The 22240-nt window shown below is 39.9% G+C and overlaps 1 long non-coding RNA gene and 1 pseudogene across 1 annotated transcript in view; both read right to left on the bottom strand.

Annotated features, from left to right (window-relative positions):
- LOC141277474 (uncharacterized) overlaps nt 1-22240 on the bottom strand; it is a 116528-nt gene that overhangs the window by 53105 nt on the left and 41183 nt on the right. The window lies entirely within an intron of this gene.
- Nucleotides 11796-11917, bottom strand: LOC117310067 (U2 spliceosomal RNA; annotated as a pseudogene).

The raw sequence follows: 22240 nt of genomic DNA, 5'->3' as shown, positions 1-22240 counted from the left end.
ACCATCGTATGTATCACTAGATCATTCCTCGGTGAATTTCCTGCCTCAAATTCAGTATTGAGGGATTTCCCTGGTGGTCCAGTGGTTAAGACTTCGCCTTCCAATGCAGGGGGTGTGGGTTCGATTCCTGGTCGGGGAGCTGAGATCCCACAGGCCTCATGGCCAAAAAACCAAAACATAAAACGGAAGCAATCTTGTAACAAATTCAGAAAAGACTTTAACAAAATTCAGTATTCAGGGGTTTAAGTATCCCTATCTCAAAGACTGAGTCTCAGTGACTTTGACCTTAGACAGTGGGTACTAGAAGTAGTCTGATAACAAGACTTTATAATGAGATCTTAAAATTGTATCACATCTGCTATGGTCCGAATGTCTCCCCTCTCCAAATCCATATTTTGAAATCCTAACCCCCAATGTGATGGTATTGGGAGGTGGGGCCTTTAGAAGGGGCTGAAGTCATGAGGGCAGGACCCTGCTGGATGGGGTTAGTGTCCTTATAAAAGAGACCCCACAAAGCTCCCTTCCTCCTTCTATGTGTGAGGACCCAGTGAGAAGACACTGGCTATGAACCAGGAAGAGGGCCCTCAACCAACCAGGCTGGCACCTGATCTCAGACGTCCAGCATCTAGAATTGTAAGAAATAGGTCTGTGCTGCTGCTACGGTACCAGGACTATGGTATTTTGCTAGATCAGCCGGAACAGACAAAGACAACGTCTCTTGCCAATTGTCTGGCTATCACTGGTACTAACTGGCTTTTGGGTAGCCCCCAGGATGCTGTGGCCATGAAATTGCTAAAATGTCACTGGTGGTGAACAGGGATGGGGTAACGGTGGAGGACAATGCTCTGGCACGAGCAACGTCTCCAGCAACTGAGAGGTAAGTGGGAGTCATAATAGAAAGGATGATGGCAGTAGATGACTCTAGCTGAATGCCATAGCAGTACTGGAGAGAGAGAAAGCGTTACTGACGACCAATTTAAGCAAAGTCTGACAGTCCTTTGGACATCGCTGGTAAGCATAAAAATAGAAACGCTGTCTCCTGAAGCCAGAAAGATCCGGTCCAGGACTTAATTACAAGGGTAGGGAAGCTCTGGAGAAAGCTGATTTCTATCCGGCAATGCTGCTACCCCAGAGTCAGGGCCCTGGACAGGAAAGGGGTGGGGATGGGATCCTGAGACCTGGGATGGAGACTTCAGGGCCTATGCTCTACAGAACCTTGAAACCCCAAGTCCCCCTACACTTCCTGAGCCTGCAGAATTGCCCCTGCCTTTACCTATTACCGCCCAGTGGTCTCCCCTTTTCACATGAAAGGTAACATAGAGGCCTCTGCTTCACAAGGCAACATGCTTTCCTTTAGAATCTATCTCACCTCACTCAGCTCCACCAGAGAATACAAGGGGCACATCATCACTTAACCTGATAAGGAAAGAGTTGGGTCCCTAGAGACAGTAAGAGGCTACACCGGGGTCCACACTGGAGAACCAAACAAATAAACAGAAACCACCGTTGATTGGATGAGTTGCTGAGAGACAGAAGGCTTGTAATACTGCCCCCTCACCCCTGGAGGCTGCATTAAAGATAAAAGTGGGCCCTGGGGGAAAAAAACAGCAACGGAAGACCCAAGATTGCTGATGACAATAAAATGCAACAGGTAGTGAAGCAGTTACAGGCGACGAACCCCCCTCAAGAGCTCTGTAAAACGCAGAGGTTCAAGGCGTTTGAGGGCTGGCGGTGCTGCTCACAGGCGGGAAAACATCGTGCGCTCCTTTAGGGATAGGAAAATAAGAGTAAGATGAATGACGCATTTCAGTGGCAGAGTAAAGGGGCTGGACGGCTGCATTAAAAGTGTGAGGGCACTGAAAAAATAGTTTAAATAATTAAATTAAAAATGCTTTCATGATATGCCTGGGAATATTACAGGAAACTCGGTGGTGGTGGGTTTCATGGACACTGGCTAAGGCGGAAGAACAAAGAGAGCGCACAGCTGCTGTCCTCACCTTAGGTCGGCGCAGGCAGCAGGTGAGTGTGAAGTCTGGTCCTTATCAGAATGCACACATGTATGTAATTCACTAATATTTACGACAGTTTTGTTCACCGGTGGTGATAGACTATTGCTCGGTGAGCCACTGAGGAAGGGTATTTTCTGTTTTAAAAATTCACAACTTCAGGAAAGCACAAGGAAAAATCTACGATCACCTTTCTCCTTTTAAGAGACAACTTGCGGAAATTAACTCAACTGAAATGATTTCCTTTAGCAATCCGAAAAGTTTAACAGGTTCCGTCAGCAAGTTTACAAACCAGGCAGATTCAGCAGACTAATGTTTCGGTTTTTGGGTAAAGCGGAACATAATTTCAACATCGGCTTTGCCAGTTACTAGCTCTGATACCTGGGGTACCTTGTTTAATGTCTCCGAGCCGTAGCTTTCTCCTTGTGAATACAGGGGCACTGCCTAGTGTCATTTTAATAATTTAATGAGTAAATTGGGATAAACCACCTGACGGAATGTGGCCTATTGAATAGCAGTTGTTTTTATTAACCAAGTGAACTGAATCAATATGATTTCCAATCTCTTCATATTGTATAAAAAATCTATATTAGCTTAAATCTGATCTAATAGGTGTCTGTTGAAGTTTGTATGTATGTCTTTTTTAAAAAACTGTGATTTTTAAATATGTGAATGAGAAAGTCCTCAATCTTCTGTAGAGAAGGTAAAGGTAAAACACGTAGATTGCGAGCCTCCAATGTTTAGAAGACCGTGCTTTTCACCCACTCCTACCGGATTGTATACATAACAGGAGAACTGAGAAGTTCATAATAAAGAAATATTATACATGTTTGCTACTAGTTACTAACCGTAATCAGACGGGACTCTCCAGAAGCACATTAACCCACGTGCTTCCTGACTGTATTTCTGAGTAGTTTTCATAGGAGTGCATATATAAACGACTACTCAGTGAGATGTAAGTTAAACAAGGGAGCAAATATTTGCCCATAGAAATGCTCATCAAAGATTCTTTTTTCTGATTTTATACAGAAATGAAAATTATAAACAGTGTTGAATATCTTGTAGTAAATTCACTTAATATACTATACGAAATCTATTAAAGCTACTGTAGGAGGAAAGGACATTTCTGCAAAATCATTTATACAATATAATACCACCAAGATGAACATACAACTCTATGTTTGACATTTTTGGAATTTTATGTCAGAATGTTATGAGTGTTTATCTTTAGGCCATGTAGTTACATCTTTCTTCATATCTAGGTTTTCACATCAACAGATATTTTTTCTTTAATTAAGCATATGATTAATAAGAATAAAAGAAAACATACATTCATCTGTTGTGCATATGAAGTTTCTCCCCTTTTCGACACACGGACAGTGAAAAGTTGCTCTCTTAGATTTTTTTTTCCCCTGTAAAATAGTTACAAGTTTTCTCCTCTTTGCAGAGTCTCCAATGAGTCTATATATAGATTTGTTCATAAAGGTGTAAAAACACTGAAGTCCTTAAAATCACCATCATCAATCATGGAATTTCTCTCTGCTGTGAGTTCTTTGAACTTGAGGGTATGATCGCAAACAAAACCTTCTTTTTAAAGTTTATTTTATTGAAGTCTAGTTGATTTACAATGTTGTGTTAGCTTCTGCTGTACAGAAAAGTGATTCAGTTATATATTATATATGTTCTTTTTCATATTCTTTTCCATTACGGTTTATCACAGGGTATTGAATATAGTTCCCTGTGCTCTGCAGTAGAACCTTGTTTTGTATCAATTCTAGATATACTAGTTTGCATCTTCTCATCCCAAACTCCCAATCCATCCCTGCCCCACCCCCTTCTCTCTTGGCAACCACAGGTCTGTTCTCTTTGTGAGTCTGTTTCTAAATCTTTCCATTCCTCACCAGTAAAAGGCTGGTTGGATCTGTAATTTCACTAACACGTGAGTGAAAGACACAGTCCACAAGAGTGTAAACTCTTGTGGGGAAAAGAGCCAAAAAAAATTCATTCTTTTTAAGAAAGCACTCTGATAGCAGTCCCCAGAGATTGAGAACATTCAGAAGCCAAGGCAAAACAAAACAAACAACTGTGTCCCTACCCTGATTTAGTCTCAGGTGTATTTACTGTGTACTATTAAACATGTTTTTAATTAGACTCCACAATGATAATTTAAGGTACGCTAAGTATCTGTTGGTACTTTCAGGACATGTTTTTTTTTTTTTTAACCGGTATGCGGGCCTCTCACTGTTGTGGCCTCTCCCGCTGAGGAGCACAGGCTCTGGACGCACAGGCTCAGCGGCCATGGCTCACGGGCCCAGCCGCTCCGCGGCACGTGGGATTCTTCCGGACCGGGGCATGAACCCGTGTCCCCTGCATCGGCAGGCGGACTCTCAACCACTGCGCCATCAGGGAGGCCCCAGGGCATGTTTTACAGTGCAATAAATAGAGATAAAAATGTGGCTCATAAGTTCCACATAGCTTGTACCTAATCATAGTGAAGTGTACTATACACACTCCAAAACATATTCTAAAGATATTTAATTCTTCATCCATGTTAGACTGTGTCACTTACAAGGAAATTCTAATAAAATTTCAAAATGCATAAATATGTCTTCTTTCATAAATGTACTGAAAATCTGCCTAAATAGAGAGGAGAGATGAGAATAAACTTACAGTGTACACTGTGAATAAATCTTGTACAACATTCTGCTATTTTCCAAATTTATGTTGTCATAAGCTGTTAGTCGTTACCCAATTAAGCAACATACATAGGATTGGTAAAGTTTTCAAAGAGGCAATATATATATATCACCAACAGGAATTTTATGTGGTAAAAATGTATTACTGAGTGTTTCACATTAAAACAAAACCAATAGCTGTGTTTTTACGGCTGGAAGGTCCATTTTGACGTAACACTCCAGGTATCTACTAGGAATCTGCTTCCCTCGGGAGATGACAACTGGTCAAAGAATGAATTAAATAATTAAAATGAATCAAAAGTCAGGATCTCACATTCCAGTCCTTTCTCAGTGACTAACTGGCTGTGAGACATCTGAACATTCCCCGTCTTATAAGGTCTAGGTTTCTTCTCTGCAGAATGAGTAGTTTTGACTATTTTAGTTCTAAAGTCTCTCAGCATTTTGTCTATTTGAATCACATTTGTATCTCTAGTGTGTAGAACAAGGTCTAATCGAACTGAAGTAATTCAATAGACTCATTCTGTACTAGATTTATTGAATGCACAGAAAAGCACCAGGGCTGAAAATAAAACTTAACAAAAGCACACATTGTACAGGATCTTGCATTATTTAACAAACAGGTTGGTCAAAGATTCCAGCCTAAAAATTCTTTGAGTCCAAAGAGCCAGAATTGGAATCAATCTAAACATTTGCCTTGGGAAACTTTAACGATTTCAGATCACGATTTTTCCTGTTTAAAATTTCACTTGCATATTCTTGGGTAATTATACATTTTCTTTAGTGAAACAGTTTACAGCTCTTTCAATTCCCTGAACTGCCTCAAATATCTTAATTATTATTATAGCCTTAGTATATCTTTTTTCATAGGTACACGAAAAGGTAAGTTTCATCCCTATTTTAAAAAGGTCAGGGGACTTCCTTGGTGGTCCAGGGGTAAAGAATCCACTCTGCAAATGCAGGGGACGCAGGCTCGATCCCTGGTCAGGGAACTAAGATCCCACATGCTACGGGGCAACTAAGCCTGCGTGTCACAACTACGGAGCCCACGTGCCCTGGCTTGCGCGCCACAACTAGAAAGGAGAAAAACCACATGCCACAACTAGAGAGACGTCCATGCTCTGCAACGAAGAGCGCACATGCCGCAACGAAGACCCAATGCAGCCAAAAATAAATAAAATAAAATAAATAATAAATAGCTCTTTAAAAAACTAAAAAGGTCAGTCCAATTCCTCTACCAATTACCTTAAATATAAAGTTGGCTAGCATTTCTTTCCTAAGAGTTGGTGCTGTGTTCAAGATGATGTAAAGTGTTCTGTTTTTATTATGGATAAAGTATAATCATGAAGCTAGTGTTTAGGCTTGACTTTGGAAGTTTCTAAAATTTGGCCCTGATTTACCTAGGATCACCTACTAGGCACCTATCTTGTTCAGACTTGCATGAAACTCTCTGAGAGGGAAAGAAAATGAATTAATATTTACTGTGTCCATAGTATAAGATAATATATCCTGGAGCCTAAACACCAGAAGCTTCCAAATAGGCCTTGCTAACGAGGATTTACCTTCTCATGATCACTCATTTTTAATCCCTCTTTACATAAAGAATGATTTGCTACAGTATTAGCAAGGGATACCAGTTCACATTGTGACTTCTATCCTACTGTGTGATGGTCTCCTCCCAGAATTCCAAGCAGAAAGTGGAGAACAAGATTCCCTTGACTTTGAACCCCTAAAATGTACCTGGGGTTCCTCATCCTCCTGAAACCCACTGGGGCCTTTCAAGCAGGAGTGACTGTGGGAGCCCAGGTCTCACACCACCCTCCATACCCCCAAGCTTTCTTCTCTCAGACCTTTTCATATGTCCTCACACCAGCCTGAAATCAAGAAGGGATTTTACACGAACCTCCTGAAAAGTGAGAGGAAACTGGCCTTTTTCATATTTTCCATCTTACTAATGTTCTGGATTGTAGTAAAACCTTCTACAATCAGTTCACCAAACTTCTCTCTTGGTGTTTAGATACCAGACTTGAGAGTTCACTTCTCTGACATTTTATATGGTGGTGGTCTGTCTTAGGAGCTTTTAAAAGTCCATTTAAAAAGTTAAAGCTGAAAAGTGACTTCTCTGCTCTTGGCAAAGGGTTCTGTCTTTCCCACAAACCAATGAAGAACGGTAATGCTTTGTGAATTTTACCCATGTATCTTACATTTTCCAGAAAGTCCTTGTTTCACAAACTCTGATATGCTTCTCTCAATAACAATACTTATTCATTAATCAGCCAATAATTACTGAGTAACGATTAGGTGTTAGGCATTTCTAAATCCTGGGCTATGATAGAGAATAAAATATACACAATATAAAACATTAAAAAATTAACCAAGCAATAAAAATCTACACAAACCCAAAAAGTCCTAAAGATTTTAAGCATGTAAGAGTCCACATATTAAGACAAATAGTTGCCTTGTGGTGACCAATAATTAGAACCCTAGACTATAAAATTCCATGATTTCAGTGTCATACTGACATAATCAAGAAGAGATTTCACATTTACATATTAGGCTAATCATTGCCAAAATTACTGTGCCCTCCCCAGCCATCCACATTCCCCATGCTCCTATAGGACGTTTGTGTATAACCCCTGTTAATCAACACTGGCCTCATTTCCACTACTTAAATATATACTGGTAGGGTTTCCCTCTATATGTACGGTATTTCCTAGTCACACTGAATCCTGTATAAAAGTTTCATGGGGGGACCAAAGAGGATCATTCTCTGCATGTATTCTGTGTATATTGCTAATACAGATCTATTTAGGACATTCATCTTTCGTGTACTCTCTTTACCAGCTGTGAAAAAGAACAATTACTCATTCATGAAGAATAGCCATATTTGATCATTAAGTCCTTTGCCAAATCTACTACCGGGAATTATTTCTTAACTTATAATAGGACTCCCATATTTGAAAGTTAACAGCATACTCATAAAATATGGAAAAGAATAACATAAAACAAAAGTAGATGCAGTTTCAGAAAGACCCGCGAGTGTTACTCTTTTTCTTAGCATTTCTGGATGCCTCTTGCTTCATACAAGTGATGGGAGGTTTGGTAAAATTTAGTTTCCTTTCAAAAATAGAATTTTTTTTTTCTACTACGAGGTTTTTAAGAAAGAGAAGACAAGAGCTAAAATGACCTTTTCATTTCCCTTTCATGGACATTCTTAGTTACATATCTCAATAATATTTCCCACTCTCCAGGGAGTATATAGGATCGGGACTCCCAAAACAGATGGAGTGTTCCCCCTACGTGTTCCAAAGATTTTTATTTAAAGTATACAGTTCATAGCCAAGCAACTCCCTCTTAAAATCCAGAGGCTGTCTGAACTGCCCATTTAGTAGCAAGTGTAGCTTGCATGGTATTCCCCCAACAATCATTCTATGTATTTTATTAACCATTAATCATGGAAGGTGGAAAACAGAGGATACGAAAAAGGGGTGAAAGTGGGAAGAGCTAATAACAGAAAAAGAAAACTGAAGCAGTTATTCTCAGGTTTTCCTTATAGAAATTCTGTATTATGTCTGCCTTATTTAAATATGTGCAGGTCAATGACAAAATGTGTCATGAAGCCTAATAACCTTAGTAGAGAACAATAAAGAACAGCCTCTCGATAGCTGCTTAACCTGTCACTTCTAAGCGCAAATTCTCTGGAAACTACTGTTGAAAGTGGCAGAGGGAATCTGAGCTACATTAAAAAAAAAAGCGATGCCAAGGGGGAGGGGGAAAGAGAGGGAAGGAGTTTGGGAGTAGCAGAGGCAAACTATTATATATAGGATGGATAAACAACAAGGTCCTACTGTACAGCACAGGGAACTATATTCAATTTCCTATGACAAACCATAACAGAAAAGAATACAAAAAAGAATGTGTGTGTGTGTGTGTGTGTGTGTGTGTGTGTGTGTGTGTATACATACACATACACGTATAACTGAGTCACTTTGCTGTACAGCAGAAATTAACACAACATTGTAAATTAACTATACTTCAATAAAACTGAAGGAAAAAAAAAAATAAAGAAGGGAATTCCCTGGCTGTCCAGTGGTTAGGACTCGGTGCTTTCACTGCCGAGGGTGCAAGTTCAGTCCTTGGTCGGGGAACTAAGATCCCACAAGCCACGCAGTACAGCCAAAGAAAAAAAAAGAAAAAAAAAAAGAAAAGAAAAGAAAGGGAATCATTGCTTGGAATTAAAACCACTAGGCACAACCAGCTGGAACATTCCAAAACGCCAGTTATGCCTTTCATTGGATGATTATGTTTTATGAGTCAAGACATCACTGTTACTTAGGAAACCTTTTCTTAACGTTGTCTCTAGAAAAGTTGCCCATTTGCACTAATGTTCGGAAAGGCACCTATTAAAACAGTCCCTAAAGACAGTTTGCTGTCCTAGAGATATAAAACGTGGAAAAGCTGTTGTTTTTCCTCTATAATCACATGATTAGACAACCTTAATTCTTCAGATACAAAGGGATTTCTTATTCTTAAAATAAGGGCATAGTTGTTTTCAAGTCGCATGTATAAAATTGGTGTCACAGATGACTGTGAATGTACATGCTGAATGTGTATTTCTGAGTCATGCTATCCCAGTCTTTTCCTGAAATTGCCATTGGAAACAGTCCTTTTATGGCTCACTTTTATGGCTAAAATGGAATGAAATTTAGTTCTCACAAAAATAGTGAGTTTCAATTTTGTGTGTGCTGTCATTTTTTGAATTTGGAGCACTTCCCGTCCATTCTCAAGCTATTGTGTTGTCTACATCAATCGTATTTGGTGTGCTCGCACAGTTGTGAAACGTCTCCATGAATTCATAACTAGCTAAGAGTCCCAGCTGAGCACTTAGAAGCAGGGGGACAAAATTAAAGTTGGGTTATTGCTCATCTCACCAAACTCTTTCCCTTCCATTGTTTGGTTTCTGTTGAGAGTCAGTGATGGACAGAAGACACATCACCTGATGCCAGAAAGAACAGACCCCTCAACCCTCCCTTTACTCACATGACCTTTAAACAAATTGTGAAAAGAAAAATCGATGAGTCGATTTAATAAGAACTTGGAGAGACAGTTCTCTGTTAAACTCACAGATGTTATTTTTAACCAGTAATTTACAGGGGCATTTTGTTTGAATAATTGCTTATGAGTTGGCTTTTCCATTCATAGATCGGCTAATGGTTGTTTGTTTACGGCTTGTTCACAAATTGTGCAGTGATTCCCGTCTACAAGGGAAAAAGTCTATGGTATGTGTACTCAAATCATGCTATTTTCACTTATGAATTTAGGTTTGATGTTTGTATAATTAGCTCTGCTAACTCTTTAGCAACCAAAAATGTTTTCCTGAATACATTCTATTCATCTCAGAGGTGGGTACAAGGGCTGCAGAGAACCCAGGCGACTGGAAATCACAGACTTGGCCAAATGATCATCACATGTGATTTTCATTTTCAATATCCTTCTGGGATAGTATGTCTCTATTATAGGGTTATTGGTAGAAATCATTTTTATGGTGTTGAAGAAAGATGAACCAATTCGAACTTTATACGTATTCTGAACCACAACTTCCTTGGGGAAATAAACTACTCTTGCTTCAAAGACATTTTGGGCACTGATGTAATAAATGAAGCGGTGCTAATGGCAGGTTGGCACTGACAGCCATGGAGACGCTCCTCAACCAAACTAGCCCTGGACTCCTCTGAGCCCTTTTGGATGAGCTGGCGTCCTCAGGCACATCCTCAAGAGACCAAGTTCAGCAAGATTCTTGCTAAGTCAGTTTATGCAGAATCCACCCTATCCCCAATATTTCCTTTTAGTAATTTTCTAGCCACTGACTCCACACTGCTTTTTAGCTATAAATCCCCACTTTTCCTTGTTGTATTTGGAATTGAACCTAATCTCCTTTCCCTACTACAAAACCCCATTGCACTGGTCCCTACACCTGTGAAGATAGTCTGTCTACTGTTTTAACAAGTATTGCGAATTTTTTTTTTAATGTGACAACGCCTCTTTGTAATTTACTTCTGCATGTTGCATGTGGGTACAAAACCTTGACATTTAAAAAATTGATCGGGCTTCCTTGGCGGCGCAGTGGTTGAGAGTCCGCCTGCCGATGCAGGGGACACGGGTTCGTGCCCCGGTCTGGGAAGATCCCACATGCCGCGGAGCGGCTAGGCCCGTGAGCCATGGCCGCTGGGCCTGCGCGTCCAGAGCCTGTGCTCCGCAACGGGAGAGGCCACAACAGTGAGAGGTCTGCGTACCGAAGGGAAAAAAAAAAAAAAGTGATGGAAATAAACTCAAAGTTACTTTAACTTCTACGGTATAACATTTCTCTGTGAATTATTTCCTGGAACATTTACAAAGGATACCAAACATCTTTTAAAGAATGTGAAGTTTCTTCCAAATGATCAGGTAGAGAACAAAACCATCTGTTTCTTCAAGTATTTATCATTTACTTATGCTAGGGGCTATGGGTGCAAAAATAAAAGTAACATATGGTCCTTGCCTGCAGAGGGCCTCAAACTTTGTGATGGACCAAACAGATGATGATAAAATATGCTAAGGATATTGTCAGAGAGATGCTCAGGGTTTAAGGGGAGTAGAGAAAAAGAGAGAACCCAATTCAGACTGAGGAATGGAGAAAAAAGGAGAAAATTTCTAGAAATGATCCAAGGCTAAATCCTTAAAAAGAGAATACACAGGTGATGGGCAGACCAAAAACAGGTGGGTTAGCATTCCAGTAAGAGTGGCCCCTGTTGTAGGGTCCTTCTCAATCTTGGGAGAAAACTACAAATCACTGGTTAATGGTGAGGGGAAGAGATGCCAGGTCACCCAGCTCCTGCTACGTCATGCTAAGGAACGTGGCTTTTAGATACTTTTTAAAAAAAATCATTTTGTTTTATCTTTATTTAATTTTGACCATGAGATAGTTGCATACTTAAGGTAGACTTTCTAATGGTTATACACAGCACAAGCCTGGAGGCACAGAGTCTGACCATTTCCGTCAGTATATTCCAGTAGAATAAAATAACGAGGATGAGAAGCTGAACATGGGCACTAAAAGTAGAGATAAAGAACAAAGGACGCAGTTGAGATATATTTAGAATGTGATACCGCAGAATCCTGTAATTAAACTGATAAGAACAGATACTACACTTAAGCTTAGCCAAAAGGCCAAGAAGTTTCTGTCCTCTACCTCAGTCGAAGACCAGAAAATCATTTTCTGGACACGGCAGATCTTAGGATCCCTGGACTTTAATACTTCAGGCCTAACTGAGGCTAGTACCTTCATTTTGAAAGTAGCAAAATTAAGTAAGTGTTTATACATGGAATCTTGAGACGGCCACCTTCTTCCTCTAATTGAATTCTAGAATGTAAGCCTCAAATTGTTAGTTTTAGATGAGGGGTGCCTTTTATTTACATTGAAGTGATGGCAAATTGTGAAGGGGCAGGAAGCAGAGTGGAAGTCTGGACATTTATATTCTTTAATTCAAGATGTAAGACAGGTTTCATTTGGCATAACTCAATATATTGAACTGTACTCATCTGCACTAAATGATTTCACAGGCACTCAGGTGAAATGACGTTTTTGCAACTGTTGGAATTTGGAAGCGGTTTCCAAAGCCTCAGAGAAGCTCTTGGGTTTGGAATGAGTTCTGAGTGATCTCAGTACTTGTAAATAACCTTGGTGGGTGTCCCTGGAATGCCTCGTGCGATCAAGCATGAAGAGATCGTGAGTGTTGTCTAGAATTCTTTTATCTTTACAGCAATTCCACAACAAAGCTGTGCTTATAAAGCTTCTCAACAGAGACAGCAGGGACAGTACCCACTTCCCCCGTGTTTTTCAGATGCAGGTGGAGTCATGAGGATCATTCGTCTCTGATCTCATTGACGGTCAAGAAGGAACATGTGGTGGTGACCTTGTACACAATTGTCTTTCTGGGGAGAAAACAGCCTAACATTTGAGAAAGATACAAAATGAATGGATCCTTTAGTTTTTAATGATCAATTCTAATATATAACTTACTAATTATGGGAACCTCCTAATTCATGAAGATATCCAATTTGGGTGATTTGAGTTCAAAAGAGTAGAGCATCAACCAGATGGTCCAGTCCAACTCCAAGTTTGTAGTGTAACTATTTTTTCAGAAGATTATCTTAGGACAAAAGAGAAAGGAATAAATGCTGTACGTCATTAGACAGCATCACTATGGAAACTTGTACTGATGAACCTTATTCTTCACCTGTGATTAGTAAGAGGGAAGTCCCACATCTACTCCTCCACTTGTTTCCTTCCTATTTCTAGCACAGCAAATGACCTCAAATCTGGCTGGGTATGTGTAGATAAGTAGGTAGTAAAGATTATTGGCTTAGTATTTGAAGCCAACGGTGGAACACATTTGATTGAATGCCAAGATGTGTATGTGTGTGTGTGTGTGTCTGTGGTATGAGACACGTGTCTGTTTCTTGAGTTAGCTGCAGAAATGATCCATGTCTCTACTTCCAAGCCACATTCTGGCAGACGGTGTACTCCAGAGATGCTCACCACCACAACCCCTGACCTACAAGGTCTTTACAGTGTCTTACTGCCATTCCTGTGCCTTCTAGACCTGGGCAAATCCTGTGACCCACAGACTATGAACAAAGTGGCCGTGTGCCAGATGCAGGGCAGACAGGAGGGCAGGGGGCAGGGCCCAGCCTTTGAGGGTGTGGCATAAACGAGTCAGATCCAGCCAGGCCCAAGATGGCAGAAGGGTTGACTTCCAGTAGACCTTGAGTCTCGGTATACACTCATGATAATACACTAGCATCTAAATGACACACCCACAGGCATCATGACATACAAGTGGGCAGTGGTGCACTTCCTGGAAACCCCTGCCCCTTCTCCAAGATAGTTAGAATAATCGTCCCACTTGTTAGCCTATGAAGTTAACCAGCCCATGGGACTTCCCTGGTGGCGCAGTGGTTCAGACTCTATGCTCCCGATGCAGGGGGCCCGGGTTCAATCTCTGGCCAGGGAACTAGATCCCACATGCATGCCACAGCTAAGAGTTCACATGTCATAACTAAGGAGCTGGCGAGCTGCAACTAAGGGATGTCCGTCCCAAGGACTCTCCCAAGACCTGGGAAGTGACCATCCTTTCACACCTCAATTTTCCTGCAACACAGGAATAGTCCTCTACAGCAGTGGCCCCCAACCATTTTGGCACCAGGGACCGGGTTAGTGGAAGAGAATTTTTCCAGGGACTGGGGAGGGGGATGGTTTTAGGACGATTCAAGCACATTACATTTATTGTGCACTTTATTTCTATTATTATTACATTGTAACATATAATGAAATAATTATACATCTCACCATAATATTGACAGGAGGCGGCGTTCAGGCGGTAATGCAAGCAATGGGGAGTGTTTGTAAATACAGATGACGCTTCACTTGCTCGCCATTCACCTCCTTCTCTGCAGCCTGGGTCCTAACAGACCACGGACCAATATCGGTCTGTAGCATGGGGGTTGGGGACCCCTGCTCTACAGAACTGGAAGTTTCTTCCTATTCCTGTCTCACACTTACCCTTCACTTGTTTTCTCCTAAATTCAACCATCATGCTATAAGAGGTCCATGTCTTCAGAGATAAGACAGTGTAGACGCTTGGGTTGGAAGCCCCAGTGAACTCTCTGCACTGACTGACATCCATGTGAGTGAGCCACTGGGACACCCAGTCTTGTCCAGCCTTCAGATGAAGTAGTCCCAACTCCTTGACTACAACTACAGGGACCTGAAGCAAGAACCACCTAGCTCAGGACAGTGTACCCACGGTACCACGGGAGATGGTGAACTGTCTTACATTATGTTTGGCATGATTTTCTATGACACACCAGAATAACCGCTGAGGGGACAGCTGACATTTTTGGAACATCTCCCTAAATTTGAATAAGGTGCCCATATTCTAAGTAGTGCCTTTCCAAGATAGAGTCCAAAAACATACCTTTCTTAGTTTGCTTGTGGTTAGAATACAGACTTGAGATGTAGATTCAGAGATGCCTACAGGCCTCAGTGTACAGGTGGGCAACTGTAGGAAAAAGTCTCCATGGGAAGAATTGACTCTGCTGGAAGGGATGGCAGCTGTGGACATGCTGAAGATTTCACAGGTGGACTAATAAAGCAGTAAGGTTACGGGATTGACAATGGTTTGCACGTTAGGAGGTAGCAGGAGGCCTACGGTTTAATGGTATGGTTTCGAGCACCATCCCTGCAATTTTATCCTTAAGTATATTTCTTTGGCCATCCCAACAATTCTACGATTCATGTAAGAACCTCTTAAAAATGCATTTTCTACTTAAACAACTTTGAATGCATTCTTTTTTTTTTTTTTTGAAGTTAGAAAAAATGGTGCACGCATGACTCAACCTGGCAACTTGAATAAAGCTTGTGTATACCAAGACTTCTAATGGTCACCAAGAGCACAGTTAACAGAAATTCTAGTGAAAGACGTTACATCATTCTGGGCTGCAGACTAAGAAAAATGCAGCTTGAAAAGGCACTTACGTCACATCTGGACTTATCTCTCCAGATGGTGTCAAAGCTCGTTACCCCAAGAGGGGGATCAAGCACAGTGTACCATGACTCTTCCAGTGGTTCTATTTTTTTTTGTGTGGTACGCAGGCCTCTCACTGTTGTGGCCTCTCCCGTTGCGGAGCACAGGCTCCGGACGCGCAGGCTCAGCGGCCATGGCTCACGGGCTCAGACGCTCCGCGGCACGTGAGATCTTCCCAGACCGGGGCACGAACCCGTGTCCCCTGCATCGGCAGGCGGACTCTCAACCACTGCGCCACCAGGGAGGCCCAGTTGTTCTAAATGTGATTCCAGCACCAGCATCACCTGGAAATTTGTGAAACATACAAAATCTCAAGTCCCGACCCAGACTTCCTGACGCTCTCGAATTGGAGTCCAGCAGTCTGTTCATCAAACCCACCAGGTGATTCTGATGCATGCTTAACTTTAACAACCCATTTTATGGATACCTTTCACAGGTCCTCTTTAAAAAGAAATGAATTAGTGTGACATGGCTTAGTCTAAGAGAATCCATATTGAATGAAGCATAGTGGTGTTACTTCATCTGGGTTTTCACAAACTCAATAATCACGTTTCCTCGGAGGTCACTGACAATAATTTAAGCAATCTGATTTGCATATTTCTAACTCCCTATCATGTAAATTAACTGGGTTAAGCTCTACACTCTTGTGTAGAAGTAAAAGAGCGTTCTCCAGCACCGTGTTTCATTTTCACTTTCCGGATCAGAATCAATCACTAAGGTTTTTTGTCTTTTTGTTTGGTCTAATATCCATGTCGTCTGAATCAGAACTATATTGTGAAGAACTGTCATCTTCTGAGACACTCGTATATATGTCGCTTGTACGATCAGAGAAAGTATCTGCATAAAATTCACCAAAAAATTCTTCTTCACTAAAAATTTCACAATGCGTCATTTTTGAAAATTTTACGTTTATAATATACACAAGGTTGCAACAAAAACCTAACAGAGCAAAATGTTAATTATAACGACAATCATAAGTTGTATAATGAATACTTCATCAATTTCAAGCTCTAACAACTTGGCATGGTGATGTTAATTGTATCACTCTCTAAAAACGTACTGATACATCTCTGGTCAGTAACAAAAGATGTAGTAATATGTCTCCAATCAATAATGTGTTAAGCTACCTTGATCTTCCAAGTCTCGATTACCTTATATGTAAATGGTGTGCTTGTGAAATTCACATTAGACTGTGTATCCAAAAACATCTGTAAACTAAAGAGTTCTACATCAAACATAGAGATTTAGTCAATAGGACTCAAACATAGATTGACTCGATAAGAATCTAAAACACAAACTCTTTAATCAATGAGATTAAAGAAATCAATACTGACCAAGATTGACCGGCCTTTTATTTTGTAAAAGTGTTCAGCATAATATGTTTAGACATATTTTAAGTACTCTGCCTAGGAGGACTGCAATTAAGAGAATCTGAATTCAGAGGCACCTCCGGATATGAAGATTTCATGTACTATGGCTGGTTGGTGGGTGAGGCTATTTTAATCAAGCGTGTCTGGTACCCACCCCCTCTCCCAAGTGAGCTACTGGAGAAAGGAAATAACTAGGATCACTCATGCTATTAGTAAGCTGATAGGAGATGAACATGTCCTTCAGGTCAGGCAGACATGGCTTTACATCCTGACACTATTCCCTATTCTTTGTGTATAATCTGGGGAGTACACAGCAACTTGTCTGTACCCAGGTTTTCTTCTTTTTATAGCAAGAAAAATACTATCTAGTAGTCATCACAGTCTGACAAACAATGCGCCAAACACACACCTACCTTGCTTTTTAAATAAACTGCCCATCTCTATTTTAGGAGACACTGGGGGGATGGTTCAGCGTTTGCTCTAAATGTGATCATCTGAATTTATGTCTGTCTGATATGCCAAGAATGCATGCTGTCCATGGCATCAGCCAATTGATCCCTGACAGGTTCAGCTCTCTGGATCACTTACTTGCTGTCGCTAGTATCCCCTCCTGTCTCATCAGCAAGAGGATTGCCTGCTTATTCATCAGAATTCTTTCCATTGCAAGAAACCCTATTCTCCCTGGTTTATGGAAAACAATGAAATAAAATAGAATCTGTAGACCTAATTTGAGGCATCCCTTCCTCTCCATCTTTGGCTTCTTCCCTTGGTGTGGATTTACTCCTGGCAGGCTCTCTCTACACCGCCCTCAGCATCCCCATGCCTGCCTCTTATCAGCCAGCAACTTGCCTGGAAAGGAAGATCTTCTTTCTTATTAACTCAAAATTATAGGTCTCTCTCACTGGTTCAGAATTACCTTGTAAACTTAGTATGGTCAATCCTTGTGTCCGAAGTCTGGGTCAGATGTTCCCTTCTAGGACTGAAGGGAAAGGGGTCAAACACAAGCCAACTACGTAGACTGAGAGTGGGAAAAGGTGGGTTTCAAAAGAAAGCCGACTTAACAGAAAAGCAGGGAATGACTGACTGGGAGGGAGAAACGGCAGCTGTCCAGTGTACTGTGGATTACAACTCCTGCCTGGACTGATAGATAAATAATGACCAGCTCCATTATGAGCGACAGCATTCTGGTCCTGCAGACGCTATAACTTGGAATAAAATAAGCAATGCTTTGGTGAGACGATAGAAGAATCTGTCTTCCGTCACTTCACCTACTCAGGGCGGACAGCAGCCTCTGAATTCTTGATTTGTGGCTGTGTTCTGAAAGGTGTCTACCGCAGTCACCAATGATGGTGTATAAACAAGTAAGAAAAAGGTGGGATGTTGAAACCAACTTAAGATGTGATTAATATTCATGCCGTTTGGGTTAACCTTTAAAATATGTTCTGTTTTTAATTTTATAGATAATTGAAATTAAAAAAAATATTTTTAACCCACACAAAGAATAAGTGAACACAATCTCTGGAGGAGAAAGAATTGATCAAATACGAAGATTTGGAGCTCATTTCTTTGGGAACTTGGCCATGAACACTTCAAAATTATGATGAGATTAAACGGCATAATTTAAATAGAAGGTTTTCTTCAGGCCTGAAAAGTAGTAGGAAAGTGGAAGGAACTCTGTTGTGTCCTGAACTGTTTTTGACAATAAAGGAATACAGGGAAATGGAGTCTTTATGACTTCACCTCCAGTGCTTATAAGATGGCTAACAATCAAACGCTATTTTTTCTGTATTTGTTTTAACTGCTAGATTAACAATAAAATATCCCTACCTATTCATGTCAAAAATAAGTTAAACATAAGCCAATGACCTTATCAGAAGCAGCAGAATTTCATTAGAACAGCTGCATTTCAGCCGTGCTCCAGTCAAGACGCTTCTTTAATCTCTCTCTGCATCATCACCGTACCCTCACCTTCTCGCAAATCTAAGTGCCATTTAGATCCACATCCTGCTTGATGGTGGCAGAGTGGGGAGCAGACACTAGGAGAGTAATTCCTCTGGATAACGAGGTGGCTGTGCTTTTAGCAGCAAAGGATGATGAATGTTATATAGAAAGATCCTCTTCCCTCCTTTATCCCCCCAGTAAGAGTAATGATTAACCTTGCTTCTTATGTAAATGTTCCCTAGCACACACATCTCAATTTACTTATTAACAGATTACCCCCTTCACCTGGCTTGTCCAAACTCCCAAAAACATCTGTAAAAAATATGATAGTCAATAACTGCACATGCTTGACCTCTTCAGAGAACTACCTGGACAGGAAACCAGGATCATATTAGACCTAGGATCACCAGAGAATAGTATCAACCCACCACTTTGCAGGAACTCAGATTTACAAAGAATAAGTTAAAGGTCAAAGATAGAGTTGAGATGTTACTGTGTTCCACCCTCTTAGACCAGGATAGAAAGACTTCTCTTGGCATCCCTTTGGCTTGGGAAGTCCGCCATTCAAGGAAGCAAACAGCAAAGTGATAGGGTTTTTGGGAAAAAGGAAAAGGTGAAATAATGTTCATCTCTAATCCTCTCTAGGCTTTGAAGGAGAAGGAGAAGGCAGAGATGTTTGGTCCAGGTATGCAGCAAGGTAGGGGTAAGCGAGGGGATATGAGGTAGAAATTTAAGCTAGATCACAAGAAATTTGACCAGCCTAACATCTTATATGTCTATACAGACAGCAATATGGTTCTGTATAGGAAAGGAAATCTCAGACCCTGGATTCAGAATGAGTTACTGCAAATCACTCAACACTTTACACTTCCGCAGAATTTTCACAAAAGTGTTTGAAGTTGCAATTAAGAAAAAAAAAAAGTATGTATGTCTCCCACTTTCATGGACATGTCTTACTATGATCTACATGACACATGAAGATACTTGGTAGGAGAAGGAAATGGGAAATATTTCTGAAATGGAAAGAAACCTTGCAATATTCCAGGATACTCATTTTTCATGTGATGAACAAGCATGTGTTAGTAAATCTAACTTCACATTGAAATATTAACTTGTTATTTATAGGTAATATGTAGAAAATGAGTTATTATCAAAGGTTAATTAAGTCAATCTTCCTCTATAAAATGCAATTTTTAAGTCATCTTATATACATGATCTTATTTCAAAACACAATTTGTATAAAACATTTGTGACTGGGCAGAATATATGTAATTATGTTCATTTTAAAAACGTAGGAACATATCATAATTAGATAAGTTTTTCATGGAAATACAGATCATAAGTAGCAATGCTTTACATCCAAGACTTTCTGACTTCTCATCTAATGTGTAATCTTGGTAGAGATTTAAATACATTTCTAAAAAGTATGTTTATAATATATTAAAAATCCTAAGATAGAGAAAGCACACATTAAGTATGACATAAGATCAGTGAAGGTAAATGGACACAAAGAACATCATTTGCCCACACTCCCAAGTCAGAGCCTGAGACAAGGAACTGGATGCATGTAATTGTTTTCTGAGGTGATTGCAAGATGTAAAAGCAAGGGAGTGAGGGGCAGGAGAAACTGAAAAAGGCAATATCAATATGCATTAATGATCCAGGAGGATATTATTGTAGAAATTAAAAGATCACACACACACACACACACACACACACACACACAGACTTAGAGAAACCAAAGCAAGCTTGACCAAAGAAAGAACATACTTACAAAGCTTACACTATCTGCTTTCAAGATTTACTCTAGAACTATAGTAGCTATGACAGAGTGGAGCTGACAGAGAGTTCAGAGACAGACCCACACATGTAATTTTTGATAAAGGTGCCAAGATAGTCCAATAGAGAAAGAAAAGTCTTTTTAACGAATAATGCTGTAATACCTGAATATCCATTAAAAAAGAAAAGAAGCTTATCCCCCAAGTCACACCTTACACACAAATTAAGTCAAGGTAGATCAAAGAACTAATGTAAAATATAAAATCATAAAGCATTAGAGAAAAATATAGAAGAAAGACCTCATGACTTGGGTGTAGGCCAAGTTTTCTTAGACAAATCACAGCAATCAATATAAGTTAGACTTTACACATATAAAAAAGGCAAAACTTCCATCCATCAGAAGGCACTCTTAAGAAAATAAATAAGTCACAGACTTAGAGAAAATAATTACATGATTATAAAACATGCAGTTGACAAAGGAATGGTACCTCAGATTTACAAAAGAACTTTTATGACACTATTTAAGAAGCTCACACAAATAGAATAAAAATGTAAAATATTTGAACTGACACTTTGCAAAAAGAAAATATTCAAATGCCCAATAAACATGTGAAAAATTGCGGCCCATCAGCAGAAATCAGAGAAATACACATTAAAACTGCTATGAAATGTACATCATTAGAATACCTAAAAAAGAACTTATTATAACACAAAGTGTTAGCGAGAATGCAGGGCAAATGGAACATGCAAACTTCATTGGTGGGAGTTTATAATGATACATACACCACTTAGAAGAAAGGCCTGGCAGCCTCTTACAAATCACACACCTGACATACGGCCCACAAAGTCAAGTCCTCGGTATTTACAAAAGAGAAAGGAAATACAGAAACACAGACACACACACACAATGTGTTTGGAACACACAGTGTGTTCCAAAATGTTTACAGTGACTTTACCCATAAGGGCAAACACTGGAAACAAACCAGATCTTCCTTAATAAGGGAATGAACACCCTGATTATATTCATCCAACGTAATACTAATTGGCAGAGAAAACCGTAAACTGCTGACACCCATGACATCATAACATGGATGGAGAGCAAGGGATTGTAGTTCCTTTCATTTTTTTCATGGTAATTTTTGACAGAGTGTATTCCAAATTTACAAATCTATCAATCTTATCCTTAGAAGTCCTTTCTCACCCCTCTTGATAAATATTCCCTTAATTACTTCTAGTTCTATGACTTCATTTTGTACATTTGCAAACATATTTGCAATTAAGCACGGTGGATAGTCTGAGGAAAGATTCCAATTTCCTGTTTCTCTAAATAATTAATTATGATTCTTCTTAGCATCATTATAGAGTAACTCTTTCCCTACTTATTTGTCATTACGCTTTTAGCATTTACAAAATTCTCATCTACCCTAAGTCTATTGTTGGCCTGTCTTTTCTGTTCTAGTCATATCATTTTTGTGTGACAATAACAGGTTTTAGCTACGATGAGTTTACAGTTCACTTAGCTTCAAATAGCACAATTTTTTTTTGGAGCTCTTTCAAAGGATTTATTTGCTACAGAATTGCCTGAGCCCCAACAAGATGAACTCAGGATTTCTGTGTTTAAAAGGATTTTGCTCACTGCTTTATTTTTACCAGAAATTCAACATTCAAAAAGCAATTCTTTTTGCCAGCATTTGGCATGCCGAAAAGAGGTTAAAAAAGATGGAACCTATAGAATCAGATGTCTAAAAATAGGAAAAAAAAATTCCAAACATCAAAAAATTCCTAATTTGACTTGAGGACATGGGGAGGGGGAAGAGAAAGCTGGG

Source organism: Tursiops truncatus, chromosome 21 (assembly GCF_011762595.2).
Source record: "Tursiops truncatus isolate mTurTru1 chromosome 21, mTurTru1.mat.Y, whole genome shotgun sequence".
Classification (NCBI taxonomy): Eukaryota; Metazoa; Chordata; class Mammalia; order Artiodactyla; family Delphinidae; genus Tursiops; species Tursiops truncatus.
The sequence above is the reverse complement of the archived record's forward strand: the minus strand, read 5'-3'. Positions and strand labels throughout refer to the sequence as shown.